This window comes from Anomaloglossus baeobatrachus, chromosome 12 (assembly GCF_048569485.1).
Source record: "Anomaloglossus baeobatrachus isolate aAnoBae1 chromosome 12, aAnoBae1.hap1, whole genome shotgun sequence".
Classification (NCBI taxonomy): Eukaryota; Metazoa; Chordata; class Amphibia; order Anura; family Aromobatidae; genus Anomaloglossus; species Anomaloglossus baeobatrachus.
In genome coordinates this window covers 126164277-126179211 of record NC_134364.1, presented here as the reverse complement: position 1 = coordinate 126179211, position 14935 = coordinate 126164277, and the positions used below count along the sequence as shown (strand labels likewise).

General features: G+C 47.5%; 1 protein-coding gene and 1 long non-coding RNA gene across 2 annotated transcripts in view; one reads left to right on the top strand and one right to left on the bottom strand.

The window, feature by feature from the left end:
- Positions 1-14935, bottom strand: part of LOC142258377 (uncharacterized) — a 64758-nt gene that overhangs the window by 15169 nt on the left and 34654 nt on the right. Inside the window, exon 2 of the long non-coding RNA XR_012727758.1 lies at positions 11787-11891. This is a non-coding gene — a long non-coding RNA (uncharacterized LOC142258377). The remainder of the gene's footprint in view (positions 1-11786; positions 11892-14935) is intronic.
- Positions 3306-14935, top strand: part of SEMA4A (semaphorin 4A) — a 105665-nt gene continuing 94035 nt past the window's right edge. Inside the window, exon 1 of the mRNA XM_075330961.1 lies at positions 3306-3374. The gene's annotated coding sequence lies outside the window, so the exon portion shown is untranslated. The remainder of the gene's footprint in view (positions 3375-14935) is intronic.

The window sequence follows — 14935 nt, the reverse complement described above, 5'->3', positions numbered from 1 at the left end:
CCAGCAATGATATTCTGAAGACCACCAGAGGCGATGTGACTACCAGCAATGATATTATTCTGAAGACCACCAGAGGCGATGTGACTACCAGCAATGATATTATTCTGAAGACCACCAGAGGGCGATGTTGGCTACCAGCAATGATATTCTGAAGGCCACTAAAGGCAATGTGAGTACTAGCAATGATATTCTGAAGACCACCAGAGGGCGATGTGACAACTAGCAATGATATTATTCTGAAGACCACCAGAGGGCGATGTGACAACTAGCAATGATATTATTCTGAAGACCACCAGAAGGCGGTTAACTACCAGCAGTGATATTCTGAAGGCCACTAAAGGCAATGTGAGTACTAGCAATGATATTCTGAAGACCACCAGAGGGCGATGTGACTACTAGCAATGATATTATTCTGAAGACCACTAGAGGGCGATGTGACTACTAGCAATGCTATTATTCTGAAGACCACCAGAAGGCGGTTAACTACCAGCAGTGATATTCTGAAGGCCACCAGAGGCGATGTGACTACTTGCAATGATATTCTGAAGACCACCAGAGGCGATGTGACTACTTGCAATGATATTCTGAAAGCCACCAGAGGGCGATGTGACTACTAGCAATGAAATTATTCTGAAGGTCACTAGCCATCAGAAATTTCACATTTTTCCCGAAAAAATTGCAAAACCAATTTTTTAAGAGATTGCATTACAATGTAAGTGACTTCAGGGGCTTATATGACAGAAAATGTTCTTTTTCCAACAAAAATGTTGCATTAGCCCCAAATTTGTCATGTTTACAAGGGTAAGAGGAGAAAATGCACAGTACTATTTGTTGTACAATTTTTCCCTGCCACACCAATACTCTATATGTGGTGGAAAACTACTGTTTGGGAGCGCGGCAGGGCTCAGAAGGGAGGGAGCGCCATTTGGTTTTTCGAGAGCAAAAGTGGCTTTAAAAATGATAGTGGACGCCATGTCGTGATTGCAGAGCCCTTGATGTGCCTAAGAAATGGACCCCATTTTGAAAACTACACCTCAAACGGAATTTATTTAGAGGGGTAGTAAGAACCTTGATCCCCAGAACAGGGTTGAATTTTGGAACGCCATTTTGGCTGGAACAGATTTCAGACGCCATGTCACATTTGAAGAGCCCTTGAGATGAAAAAACAGCAGAAACCCCCCACAAGTGACCCAATTATGGAAACTACAGCTCTCAAGTAATTGATCTATGGGTGTAGTGAACATGTTTAGGGCTCAGGTGAATGACCGAATTGTAAAACACTGCGCTGAGTAAATTAATAAGTCCCATTTTTTTACCCCCCAAATTTTCCTTTGTTCACAAGTTTTAGATTTTCAAAAGGGTAATAGGGGAAAATGAATGGTACAATTTCTTAAACAATTTCTCCAGAGTATGCATAGTGCAAATTGCAGAAGGGAAGGAGCGCAATTTTGGGGGGAAGATTTTACTTGACTGTTTTGCAGGTTTGCATTGGCAAGACCCCTGAGATGCTAGAAAAGCAAACCCCCCATAAGTGACCCCACTTTACAAACTGCACTCCTCAATCAATTCTTCTAGTGGTGCAATGAGCATGTTGACACAACATATGCCTCAGAAATTTTTACCATTGGACAGTGAAGAATTTCTACCACTAAAATGTTGTTTTAGCCCCAAGTTTTTAATTTTTATATGAACAGAGTGGAAAGCCGCTTTTTTGTGGACTGAGTTGAAAATTTTATTTGGGACATTTTACATTAAATTTTGGACATTTATCCTGTGCTCTACAATAAGCGTTTTCTATCTAAATCTCCGAATTACATGATTCAGATGACACTCCCAAAGGATGCATTCACTAAAATGAGGCATCAGATTTACTCTGGACTCTGTTTGGCCTCTGTTCAGCGGTGACATTTTCAGAAGTGCACAAAAGTGTGGTCAACTGCGCTTTTATGCACACTTAAAAAGACGGACACCAACGGATCACGGGCCAGGGAGAATCCATAATGTCTCCATCTGCCTCATTATAGTGAATGACCCATTGGAGGTTCCATCTGAATCACGTATTTCAGAGATTTACACGGAAACCCCAGTGTAAGCGCTCAGTGTAGAGTGCAGGATAAACAAATCAACAGCTGGGCAAGATTTGGTTTTCTTCATTTGTCTATGCTGGTCATCGCGCTTCATAAGCGATTAGACGGCTTTATTCATTGGGTCAGTACAAGTAAAGCGATGCCAAATGTATACAACTTTTTTCTGTTTTGCCACTTTTACACAATAACAACAATTTTATAGCAAAAAGAATAGTTTTTGCATCGCTCTGACAGCTGTAGCGTTTATTTTTACACTGACAGAGCTGTGTGATCGCTTGTTTATGTTGTGGGACAGGATGACGTTTTCAGCGATACCATTTTAATTTACATACAAATTTTTGATAGTTTTTTTATTGCACTGATTTTTAGGCAGTATGGTGACAAAGCATAGGGGTTTTTTTGCAAAATTTTCTATTTAATTTACCATTTTCCCGAAAGGGGTTAATTAGTGTGATACCAAATTTTTATTTCTAATCTTTATTTTTCATTTTACATAAATATATGTATTAAAATAATATGTATTTTCATTTTTTTGGAGGGTATTTATTTTGTGATTTGAAAAATATATATATATATTTTAACATTTTTCTTTAAACTTTTGTACTACGGCCCTCTATTGGACTTTAACGTTTATTACTCTGACACATTACACCTGTCAGTGGGACACTGACAGAACACCTTTTAGATCATGCTCATGGCATGGTCTAACAGGCCACCATAGCTGGTGAACCCGGAGGTCATTATTTGAACTCGAGTTGCCATTGCAAACATTGGCAACCTGCAACAGCATTTCAGGGGAGCTGATCGCGTGGGGCATGGAGTGCAGAGTCCTAAATCCCAAGATTGCTTTTGATAGTGGCATTGAGGAGTGAATTAGCCCCCTGGCTATGCACACACTGTCCCTGGCTGTGACCGCCAGTGCTCAGCTATCACTTAAGCTGAGCTTGCAGTGTTGATCGTGTGGGCACAGCGTATGAACCCGTATGATCGCCACAGGTAGGGAACCCCTTCCAGACCATGACGTATAGCTACATCAAAGCCAATGAAGGAGTTAAAGCCTCGCAGTTTCTGGGTCAGTCCCTTGGCTGCACTTGTGCCCCTCGTCTGCAGTCTTTGCACTCGTCAGCGGTGCTAATGGGGTTACTGGAGAGGGTGGGGAGATCCGCCGCTGCCTAAATCTCCTGTAATCTGCTTTCCTGGAGCTCTGAGTAGCTCTGGCACTAGATATCACAGCGGCTGACAAGTGACATGGACATGCCAGCTCCTCACAGGACCACCGCGGGCACAGTAAGTGGCACTATGTGCTATATCTACCTGCTATGTTATCAGTACTCCATAGGGAGGGGAAGAAATGAGAGTAAAGGTCTTCACATTTTACCCAAGTGTGGGGACCTCTGAAGAAAGATGGGTAAGATCCATTATGGCTGACATGACAGCCCATTGTCTCCTGAGAAAGATGGGTGACAACTACAATGAGATCTGTAACTGTTGACACAATAGAGTAGTCAGTAAATGACGAAGTTCCCAGAGGTGGTCGCCCAGTATAACATGGGTCTCACCGTGCTTTAATAGCCCCCAAATGGCTATGAAAGTCAGATTAGGTAGGAAAGGGTTATAATCCAATACAGTGGTGAGGAGTTTAAGATGCACCATTAAGGAAATGGCGTTGGTGGCCCCTTTAAGCCCAGTGAGTAGCTATCCCTTTAAGTATCTGTCCGGATGAATGTGGCTATTACTGGCTGTAAGTGTGCTACAGGAATGTGAAGAATGAGAGTTTAAAAGATTTCCTAATAGATCCCCCTCCCGCGCCTGCGAGGAAAGCACATTCTCACAAAGATCTCCTGGCCAAGAAAGAGTCTGTCTATAGAAATAGGGACCAATGAGAACTGGTCATTCAGAGGTGTGGCTGGTATCCAACATGGCGGCTCCTGCACGGCACAGCTCTACACATTGTACTAGACTACCAGCTGCGTTACAGGAGACACAAACTGGGCCATTGGCCAGTACCCTCATCACCAAAACTAGACCCTCATCACCAAAACTGGACCCTCATCACCGAAACTGGACCCTCATGGACCCTCATCACCAAAACTGGACCCTGATCAGCAAAACTGGACCCTCATCACCAAAACTGGACCCTCATCACCAAAACTGGACCCTCATCACCAAAACTGGACCCTCATCACCAAAACTGGACCCTCATCACCAAAACTGAACCCTGATCACCAAAACTTGACCCTCATCACCAAAACTGAACCCTGATCACCAAAACTTGACCCCCATCACCGAAACTGGACCCTTATCCCCAACACTGGACTAATAATACCAGCACTATGTGTAACATACAGTGAGCGCACATGTATTGTGCAGTGCGTGTGGGAATGCATGAGGTGCACTTCGTGTGAGCACACCAAAATTCCTCAATGATATCGGTAGGGATTCACTAAGAGTTTAACTCCAAAAACCATAAAATCCCACGATACCCATGTGGAAATGATGAAAATGCAAACCAACATAGCTGAACAAAACTATTTCCAAACTCTCCATCTGACATCAGGCCGACCCCATCATCATGACTCCCGATCTGCAGCCAATCTGAGCGCCCATAATGCTGGCCAAGGTGCACCTATCAGAGTAGGGTCACAGCTATACACGTCACGTGTGTTTATCAGAAAGATATACTGCATGTGGCCAATACAGAGCAGATCGCTATATTATTACATCATCAGTGTAAAAAAAAACATAGAATAAAGGTCTACAAGAAAATGGTGTCCACTGCATACTACGGGCTTAAAAAAGATGGCCATGATGCTTGCACAGCAGGAGATGTCACTCAAATAAATCTTTAAGGAATTGGCCCTGGTCTTATATTTGAATTCTATCAAAATGGCTGTGAACAATATGCAATGTGAAAAGATGTCAAAAGTCTTCAAAAAGATGGCGCTGGTCTTATACTTTGAACTTCTTCAAAATGCCTAGAGTAAAGTACTTGCAAACAGGGACGTAACTGCAGGGGTTGCAGTCGCAGAATAGTGGGGCCCCAAAGGTCCCTTTGACCCATATGAGAACACTATTACTAAAGACCTGTGTTAGGTGAGGGCCCAGTTACATCACTGCCTGCCCAATAGCATGTAATGTGCTAGAATAGACATGTATTAGTTATCTAAGCTGTCAAAAAGATAATGCCAACTTAATATAACCATCATTTAAAGGGATAGCACTTAATAATCAACAGGCGACAAATACCTGCACTTGACCACCTAATAGAAAATGAAGGCAGATATCAACAGAAAGAACAATCACCACATTAAAATCAGCACCTACATGATGGACTTCAGGAGATGGTACCAGATGATTGTGTGAAAGTATATCTTGTAGGTTTTTACCTCTATGATAAGTAATAGATGAAGATTCAAAAATATGATCTAGTCTGTAATTATTTTCCTAACATCCTAAACAAATTGCAAAAGTAGGCGCACAAGCCGTGCCCATGGCGGTCCCCCTTATTTGGTGATAAAAGTGATTGATTAGTTAGTGTTCAAAATCTAGGAGGACAGTGGAAATTATATACTAGCGTGAGTAACTGTGATGCCTTATCATTTATTCACCAGATCCTTGATATCTTTTCTGTAAGATGACAGGCTGCAGATGTAGGGGGCAAGAACCTCATCCACTTATTGACTGGCTGCCTGTGTTCATTTTGTTTGGGCTACCTGGTGTCGGTCAGTTTGTTCCTATGCACCTTGTGAGGTGTAACTGCTCAGGATACATTTAAATATAAGTAGAACATCACCTATTGTTAAAGCGACACAATCCTTAATATTTACGCCTTGTCATCTGCTCCTCTGACAGAGGGCGCCCCAGCCCGTGTCGTGCTGCTCGCTGACAGTCATGTACATTGCGCTACTGGCGACTGAGCTGACAATGGAACCAAATCAGGTTACTGGGAAGACAAATGGTCACTGATGGGTTAGAAAAAGCTATAATTGGGGGAGATTTCCTGTCCTGTCCCCCATAATTATCTGGCTGCTTTGCACACAGAGCCTCTTGTGCTGATCTTGTTACACCTCCCCCGCTCCCTGTATGACATATGTGTCTGTCATATGTACCGGACATGGGGAAGTGGCCTCAGAAAGTGATAGCAGAACAACCGCACAACCCCCAGCCATAAATGTCACAAATCCGCTATTTAAAGGGGAACTCCATCCCAGGGTAGAGTCTCAGATGTGGGTATAGTCACCCCCTATCTGTAGGCACATCATGTTATACCCCCCGAGGGCCATCCTGGGGGATCCATCCATCAATTTCTATCATCCTCACACCACAGACAAATTTATAAAACTGATAGACGCTTTCAATGTTACCAATAGCAACCAATCACAGCGCAGCTTTCATTTCATAGTCTGCTCTCGAATTATAAGAGACATTGTGATTTGTTGCTATGAGCAACAGCGATAGTTTGTTTTTCAAGTAGCTCCATAACTCTCCCCATGTGTACAGCCCTGTGTACGGGGCTCCCTACCTGCCGCTGTTATCTACGTGTCTTATGTTGTTGCCATGGTCACCAGTTGCCGCCCCGGGTTTATCCGCGTTACGTCACGGTCCTGCTCATAAAATATTCAGTATTTACTTTCCACACCTGCAGGCAACAACCTGCGACAATCCGGAAAAAGTCACCTCCGGCAACAGATCTGCAGAGCATCCCTCCTCTACCTCCTGACAGGGATATGTCCTGCAGATTATTACACCACTGACCTCTCTGCAGAGCATCGCTCCTCTACCTCCTGACAATGATATATCCTGCAGATTATTACACCACTGACCTCTCTGCAGAGCATCGCTCCTCTACCTCCTGACAGGGATATGTCCTGCAGATTATTACACCACTGACCTCTCTGCAGAGCATCCCTCCTCTACCTCCTGACAGGGATATGTCCTGCAGATTATTACACCACTGACCTCTCTGCAGAGCGTCGCTCCTCTACCTCCTGACAGGGATATGTCCTGCAGATTATTACACCACTGACCTCTCTGCAGAGCGTCGCTCCTCTACCTCCTGACAGGGATATATCCTGCAGATTATTACACCACTGACCTCTCTGCAGAGCGTCGCTCCTCTACCTCCTGACAGTGATATATCCTGCAGATTATTACACCACTGACCTCTCTGCAGAGCGTCGCTCCTCTACCTCCTGACAGGGATATGTCCTGCAGATTATTACACCACTGACCTCTCTACAGAGCATCCCTCCTCTACCTCCTGACAGGGATATGTCCTGCAGATTATTACACCACTGACCTCTCTGCAGAGCATCGCTCCTCTACCTCCTGACAGGGATATATCCTGCAGATTATTACACCACTGACCTCTCTGCAGAGCGTCGCTCCTCTACCTCCTGACAGTGATATATCCTGCAGATTATTACACCACTGACCTCTCTGCAGAGCGTCGCTCCTCTACCTCCTGACAGGGATATATCCTGCAGATTATTACACCACTGACCTCTCTGCAGAGCATCGCTCCTCTACCTCCTGACAGGGATATATCCTGCAGATTATTACACCACTGACCTCTCTGCAGAGCATCGCTCCTCCATCTTCTCACAGATACCCAGTGATATCTCCTGCAGATTATTACACTACTAACCTCTCTGCAGAGCGTTGCTCCTCTACCTTCCATATACAAGGTGGCCATAAAATCACCTCAGGTGTTTGGAGCGGTGTGCAGATGGACCCAGTGGACAGAATTGGCTTAATATTGGTATGTATGCTATTCAAGGCGTGGGGAAACGGAAGGCATCTTAAAAAAATATTTTTATATGAAAACTCCCCACCAGGTGAAAAAGTGGCGCTGTACAGGGAGCGCGCCTTGCGTCTCTTTGCCGGATGGTGCACTGTTAGTGCGCTGTTGATGCTGCACTGAGAGCCTCTCGTCGTTTGAAAGACCCTCACACACGTAGCGGTCCAATGGCTGACAATGCGCTGAGAAAGATGATGACACGTTTTGAGGCACCAGGGTTACTGAGTGTTCAGCCAGGGCGCGGGTGACGACCGGTAAGCAGAGAGGTTGTGGAGGACATGGCCACTGCCGTTGTGGTACAGGGCATAATCGACCCTGCCAGGAACAGCAGTGCACACAGTGTTTCCAGGCAATTGTGGCTCCCGTACAGCACAGTGTGGCAAGTTCTCCGGAAGGTCTTACGGGCATAGCCGTACAAAGTCAGCCATCATCAACAACGTCTTCCTCGTGACCATGATATCCGCATGACATTTGCATTCATGTTTCTGGCGGAAGTGGAGGGCAATTGGCCATGGAATGTACTGTGGTGCTACGAATGGAACGGTGAACACAAAACTGTCACATATCGGCTACCGAAAATCCGCATGAGGTCGCGGGGGTTCCGCTGCATTCTCCAAAGGTAACCATTTGGTGTGGCTTCACCTTATCAGTCATCCTCGGACCATTCTTTTACAAAGAAATGAGGCCAACTGGAGTTCTACCTGTTCCGTGACATCAGCGAGATACCAAACAATGCTGGAAACAGCGGCAGACGACCATCTTCATGCATGATGGAGACCTCCTCACATCGCAAATCATGTGAAGAACGTTCTGCATGTGACACACCAGCGCCGGGGCCTGGGGTTACTCGTTATCGGGCCACAGTTCTGTTTCTGGGGCGCTGCAGTGGCGGCAAGGCCAGGTTCCGTAACCCCAGCAGTGTCAGTAAAAAGGGGAAAGAGTAGTAGTTCGTGACGCCACCTGTGGTTTGCAGCAAGTTAGATGCTGCTGCTGCAAGAAGGACTCTGTCTTGTGCCTGGGTCGAACGGCACCAGCTCCAGACCACAGGTCTTCACTCCTCCACCGCTCCTTCTCAACTCTCCCTGTCACTACAGTGTCCCCTCACTAACTAGACTCCACCCCCAGGCTCTGTCGGATTAGGGGGAGGGAGGTACCATCACCAGTGGTGGCTATGTCGCGGGCGGGGAGGGAGCCGTCGCTGCTGCGCTCTCGCTGGCGCTCGGGTCCGGCGCTGCTGCTCGGTGGCTCGAGCGGTGGGCCGGATCCGGGGACTCGAGCGGCGCTCCTCGCCCGTGAGTGTAAGGAGTGGTTTGGTTTGGGGATTTGGTCCATGACGCCACCCATGGTTTGTGGTGAAGGTGGGCACCACCGCTGCTGGTGACGGGGATCCCGGGAGCCTTGTTAGGGAGCAGCTGAGATGTTTTCCCCCTCCGTGGGTAGGGGGTTGGTGGTCCCGGGGCCCGGTTGAGGTGACGGGGAAGCAGGGCTGGCAAGGTGCAGGGTCGCTTGGACTGCGCAGCGCGGTGCCAGTCGGCACGGTAGTACTCACTCAGCCACAAATGGAGGCACAACAAACAACGGATGCACAGCTCAGATTGGATGAATAAGACAATGGTGCTGCGTCCTGCATGAAAATTATGTATCAAAGGAGGGGGAAAGCTCATGCATAATGGACGCACAACCAATCGTGATAGTGGCAATGACTAAGGTCCATAAGTACACATAAATACAATTTTTATTGGGTCCAAAAAGGCAAACACACACCATATACATTAAAAACAATTAAAATGTGCAAGGAACGCACAGATGCAAAACACATTCCCCTTGTGTCAAGTACAAAAATGTGTTACCACACATGAAAATACAGAATAAATGTGCAATATACAAAAATAATGGATATCTGTACCTCCAAAATCTCTCAATGAAGTAGAGAGAGCCCACAAGGTGAGTTGTATAATGGTAAAGACACACACATACCCCAGAAGTCACATGTAAAGAGTATTAGACCACAAGCGCATGAGTATACCTCCCTGGAAATCACATGTCATAGTCAAGGAAAATATCCACTCCTAAATGGCAATAGTCGAGGGTGTAAAGAGTCAGTGGAGACTGTCAATAGGCCCCTGTAGGGATTAAGACAGTAATACCCAGCAATACCATAAGGGAGTCTCACCCCCTGCTCAGTGGGGAAGAGGGAGGAAGGGGGGGGGGGGGGTGTTTGGCTATGCCAAAGTATTATACCCAGCTGTGGAGCATGAGTTGGAGGTCATGGTGGTATCAGGGGAAAGTGGCAGGCCCCACGCGTATCGCTGCGGACAGCTTAATCAGGGGAGCGTTACGCGTGGGGCCTGCCACTTTCCCCTGATACCACCATGACCTCCAACTCATGCTCCACAGCTGGGTATAATACTTTGGCATAGCCAAACACCCCCCCCCCCTTCCTCCCTCTTCCCCACTGAGCAGGGGGTGAGACTCCCTTATGGTATTGCTGGGTATTACTGTCTTAATCCCTACAGGGGCCTATTGACAGTCTCCACTGACTCTTTACACCCTCGACTATTGCCATTTAGGAGTGGATATTTTCCTTGACTATGACATGTGATTTCCAGGGAGGTATACTCATGCGCTTGTGGTCTAATACTCTTTACATGTGACTTCTGGGGTATGTGTGTGTCTTTACCATTATACAACTCACCTTGTGGGCTCTCTCTACTTCATTGAGAGATTTTGGAGGTACAGATATCCATTATTTTTGTATATTGCACATTTATTCTGTATTTTCATGTGTGGTAACACATTTTTGTACTTGACACAAGGGGAATGTGTTTTGCATCTGTGCGTTCCTTGCACATTTTAATTGTTTTTAATGTATATGGTGTGTGTTTGCCTTTTTGGACCCAATAAAAATTGTATTTATGTGTACTTATGGACCTTAGTCATTGCCACTATCACGATTGGTTGCGCGTCCATTATGCATGAGCTTTCCCCCTCCTTTGATACAAATGGAGGCACAGTCTCTGGTAAAACAAACGGCTGGATGGACGGGTCCCGCAGCCGGCTGCTGTGGCTTCTCCCGGACGGTTGGTGGTGGCTGCCTTTCCCTGCACCTTTGGTGTGCATTCGGTCCCGATGGCTTCCCACCGGTAACCCGCTCCCCAGCGTGTATATGTGCCGGAGGAGCCCTTTTGCCCGCAGGCTCTGGCCCTTGGAGCTCTAGCTGTGGCGGTAGCTGTATTTCCTCTTGCTGGTTGGACGGTTGCCTTCAATCGGGTCTTGGCTGTTAGGAAACCCCTGGGGTTCCGGTCACTAACAGATTTGACCTGTTTAACGGCGACTCCAAGCCTGGTCGGGGTCTGCAGGCCCTGCCGGTTTGTGCTGGCTTCACTTCGCTCCCCGGTTCGGTACCGGCGGGCCACCGCCCGTCCCCGGTCCTACAGTTCCGCGTTGATCTGCCTCTCCTGCAGACGGCCACCACCGTCTGCCAACCTTGCTCTCGGTTCCTGGGCCACGTACCCGGACACAATCAGTTTGCTCCTCTACTCCCACTTTACTCCTCACTCTTCCACTTCCCTAACTGATCTCTCTCTGATCTCAACTAACTTCCTTTTCCCGCCTCCAGGACTGTGAACTCCTCAGTGGGTGGGGCCAACCGCCTGGCTCCACCCCACCTGGTGTGGACATCAGCCCCTGGAGGGAGGCAACAAGGATTTTGTGTCTGGCTGATGTGCCTGTCTCGGGGTGGGGGGGTGTTGTGTTGTAGTCCCTGTGACGACCTGGCTAGTCCAGGGCGCCACAGCTATACATAGCATTAATGGAACCTAACCCTGACCCAGTGGGGAGCTGCTAATTTAGAGTGTTGTGTGTTTTGTGTGCATACTGGTGGATGACCTTTTCCTTACCCAGGATGGAATACCACAACTCTGGCTGAGGTGCAGTACCTCTGTGGCGACTGAAGCCTCAGGGGCGCCCCACTCCCCCACAGCAAATCCCAGCACGTCCTCGGGCTGGAACAAAACAAAAAGAGTGGTGTTATGACATGCAAATATTTGGATGCTGTAAACAGGGTAAACGTTTTCTTCCCTTTATGGGAGGCATTATCTTGAATGTTACCAATATGATAAACTTTTGCATTACAATATAAAACTCGACAATATAAAACATAATTTACACACAGTCAACTTTGTTGAGGAGCTCATGATGCCAAAGTCCCTTGCACTGCTCCTGATATGTGCAACATCAGCAACCACAGATAGAATAATGTGGGGCACTTGCCACAAACAAACCCCAAACGTAGGCTCAGGGCGGGCTACAGAGCTTCGTTGCTTCTGCACGCCAGATGGGTTTTAACTCCTGTGGTCTATTAATTCTGCTAGAGGGCACTGTAACCAGTGCAAACTATATACAAACAGTTTGGCTATGTGCCCACGTTGCGTTCTGTGCAGTGCGGAAAAGAACGCACCCTCTGGCAGACTGGACAAATGAAAACACTGTGTTTGTAAAAAAAAACCTGACTTGCTGTCACAGTTGGAGGATCCAGCGGTGGCCGCGGGTAACCTGAGTGACGTCGCTGATCATGCGGCTCACTTCAGTTGCTGCGTGGAGCTGACAGAGAGCGGTTGTGGTTTGTGGCCGCTCCTGTCAGCTTCATGTAGCAGAGTTAGATGCGTCGCGGGACCTCGTGTGGATTACGTCGGACCTGGAGGGGTATTTGGGGATTAATAAAGTGGTGAAAGAGGGTGTTTTTTTGGTCTTTTATTCCAAATAAAGGATTTTTTCGGGTGTATGACTTTATTTTCTTTAACTTACAGGTTAATCATGGAAGGTATCTCGGGGAGACGCCTGCCATGATTAACCTAGGAATTAGTGGCAGCTATGGGCTGCCGTTAACTCCTTTCTTACCCCGATTGCCACCACACCAGGGCAATTCGGGATGAGCTGGGTAGAGTCTCGGGGCTATCACATCTAATGGATGCGGCAATTCCGGGCGGCTCCTGGTTGATATTGTTAGGGTGGTGGGCTCCCCATAACGTGGGGCTCCCCATCCTGAAAATACCAGCCTTCAGCCGTGTGGCTTTACCCTGGCTGGTATCAAAATTGGGGGGGACCGCACGTTGTTTTTTTTTTTTAAATTATTTAAACGCACGATATAGACCCGCCCACCGGGGGCTGTGATTGGTTGCAGTGAGACAGCTGTCACTCAGCGTGGGGGCGTGTCTGACTGCAACTAATCATAGGCGCCGGTGGGCGGGGAAAGCAGGGAATATGAGTTGGAATAATGAGTGGTCGGCATTTTCAAAAGAGGAAAAGCCGCTGGAGTTTTGTGACAGCCATGCAGTGCCATGCCAGTGATCGGTGAGTATGAGAGAGGGGGAGAGACTGACCGACGGACAGAGAGAGGGACAGACAGAGAGAGACAGACAGAGAAAGAGACCGACCGACAGACAGAGGGAGATTGACCGACATGACATAGAGAGGACTGAAAAGACCTACGTTTTGCTTGTCAAAAAAGCATGCGGAACGCAACAAAAATGCAGTCCAAGTGCATTTTGGTTGCGTTTTGACCCACATCATTGATTTCAATGGGTGGAGAACGCAGCTACAACGCACAAAAGAAGTGACATGATGCTTTTTTTCCGCAGCGATTTTCGGCATCCACAACGCTGCATTTAAAAACGCAGTGTGCGCATTGAATTTTCGGACTTGTCATAGACTTTGCTGGGGAAGCAGAACGCATGCAATTTGGCACTGACACGCTGCAGTTCAAAACGCAGCGTTAACGCAGGAAAAAATGCAACGTGGCCACATAAGGGTGCTTTACACACTGCGACAACGCTAGTGATTGCTAGCGATGTCGCGAGCAATAGCACCCGCCCCCGTCGTTGGTGCAATATGTGGTGATCGCTGCCGTAGCGAACATTATCGCTATGGCGGCGTTACACGCACATACCTGTTCTGCGACATCGCTGTTGATGGCGAACAATATCTCCTTCAAGGGGGAGGTGCATTCGGCGTCACAGTGACATCACAAAACGGCCGTCCAATAGCAGAGGAGGGGCGGAGATGAGCGGCTGGAACATGCCGCCCACCTTCTTCCTTCCGCATTGCCGGTGGCCGCAGGTAAGGAGATGTTCATCGTTCCTGCGGTGTCACACGTAGCGATGTGTGCTGCCGCAGGAACGATATTATGAAAAGGAACGACGTGTCAACGAGCAACGATTTTTCACGTTTTTGCGCTCGTTGATCGTCGCTCCTTGGTGTCACACGCTGCGATGTCACTACCGACGCCGGATGTGCGTCACTAACACCGTGACCCCAACAATATATCGTTAGCAATGTTGCAGCGTGTAAATCACCCTATAGCCTTCAGGCTGTTCACCGTCCACAACCCTATCAGTCTTTGACAATTAGTGAGTAAACTTTCCTTATCTTCCTATTGTACTAGACTTTCACATATAAATGTTCATAAAGGAAGAAATAAAAACTATTATTGTTCCTAAATAGGTAACTATGTACACACTCTTTGTCTTGCTGTATGCTCTACAGTCTCTTTTGCTTTGGCTGCGCACCAGGTTTGCAACTCCCTGTCCGGTAACACACACCGGGCAGTCGGGTGTTCCGTAGCCGATTACATGGATATGCGTTCCTTGGTCGCATGTCACAGTCTTGGGTATATCATCTGAGGCTGATACTGGGCCGAGTGCAGACCGCAGCACTGGTGAATCCTCGGGACAGCCAGGGGAGTCCATCACTTCCACCTGGCGCTCCAGGTTGCTCCAGTCACCGCTTGCTACAGCTCGCACCGGGTCTTCCTGTTGCGCAGGTACTTTTTCCTCCTCCACTTCCTGGGGAGGCGGGACTCCTGAGTCATTTGGTAAGTTTCGTTTCTCTACTATTGCTGTAGGGGGCGGGTACGGCTTTTCATGCCGTTTTCAATCCAACCCACAAAGGGCGGACGCACTTCACACCTTTAATTGCACATGGCGCTTGTCCTTTTCAATGGACGCCAATACACAGTCCTTTTAAGTACACAGTCTATAGGCGCACAGTA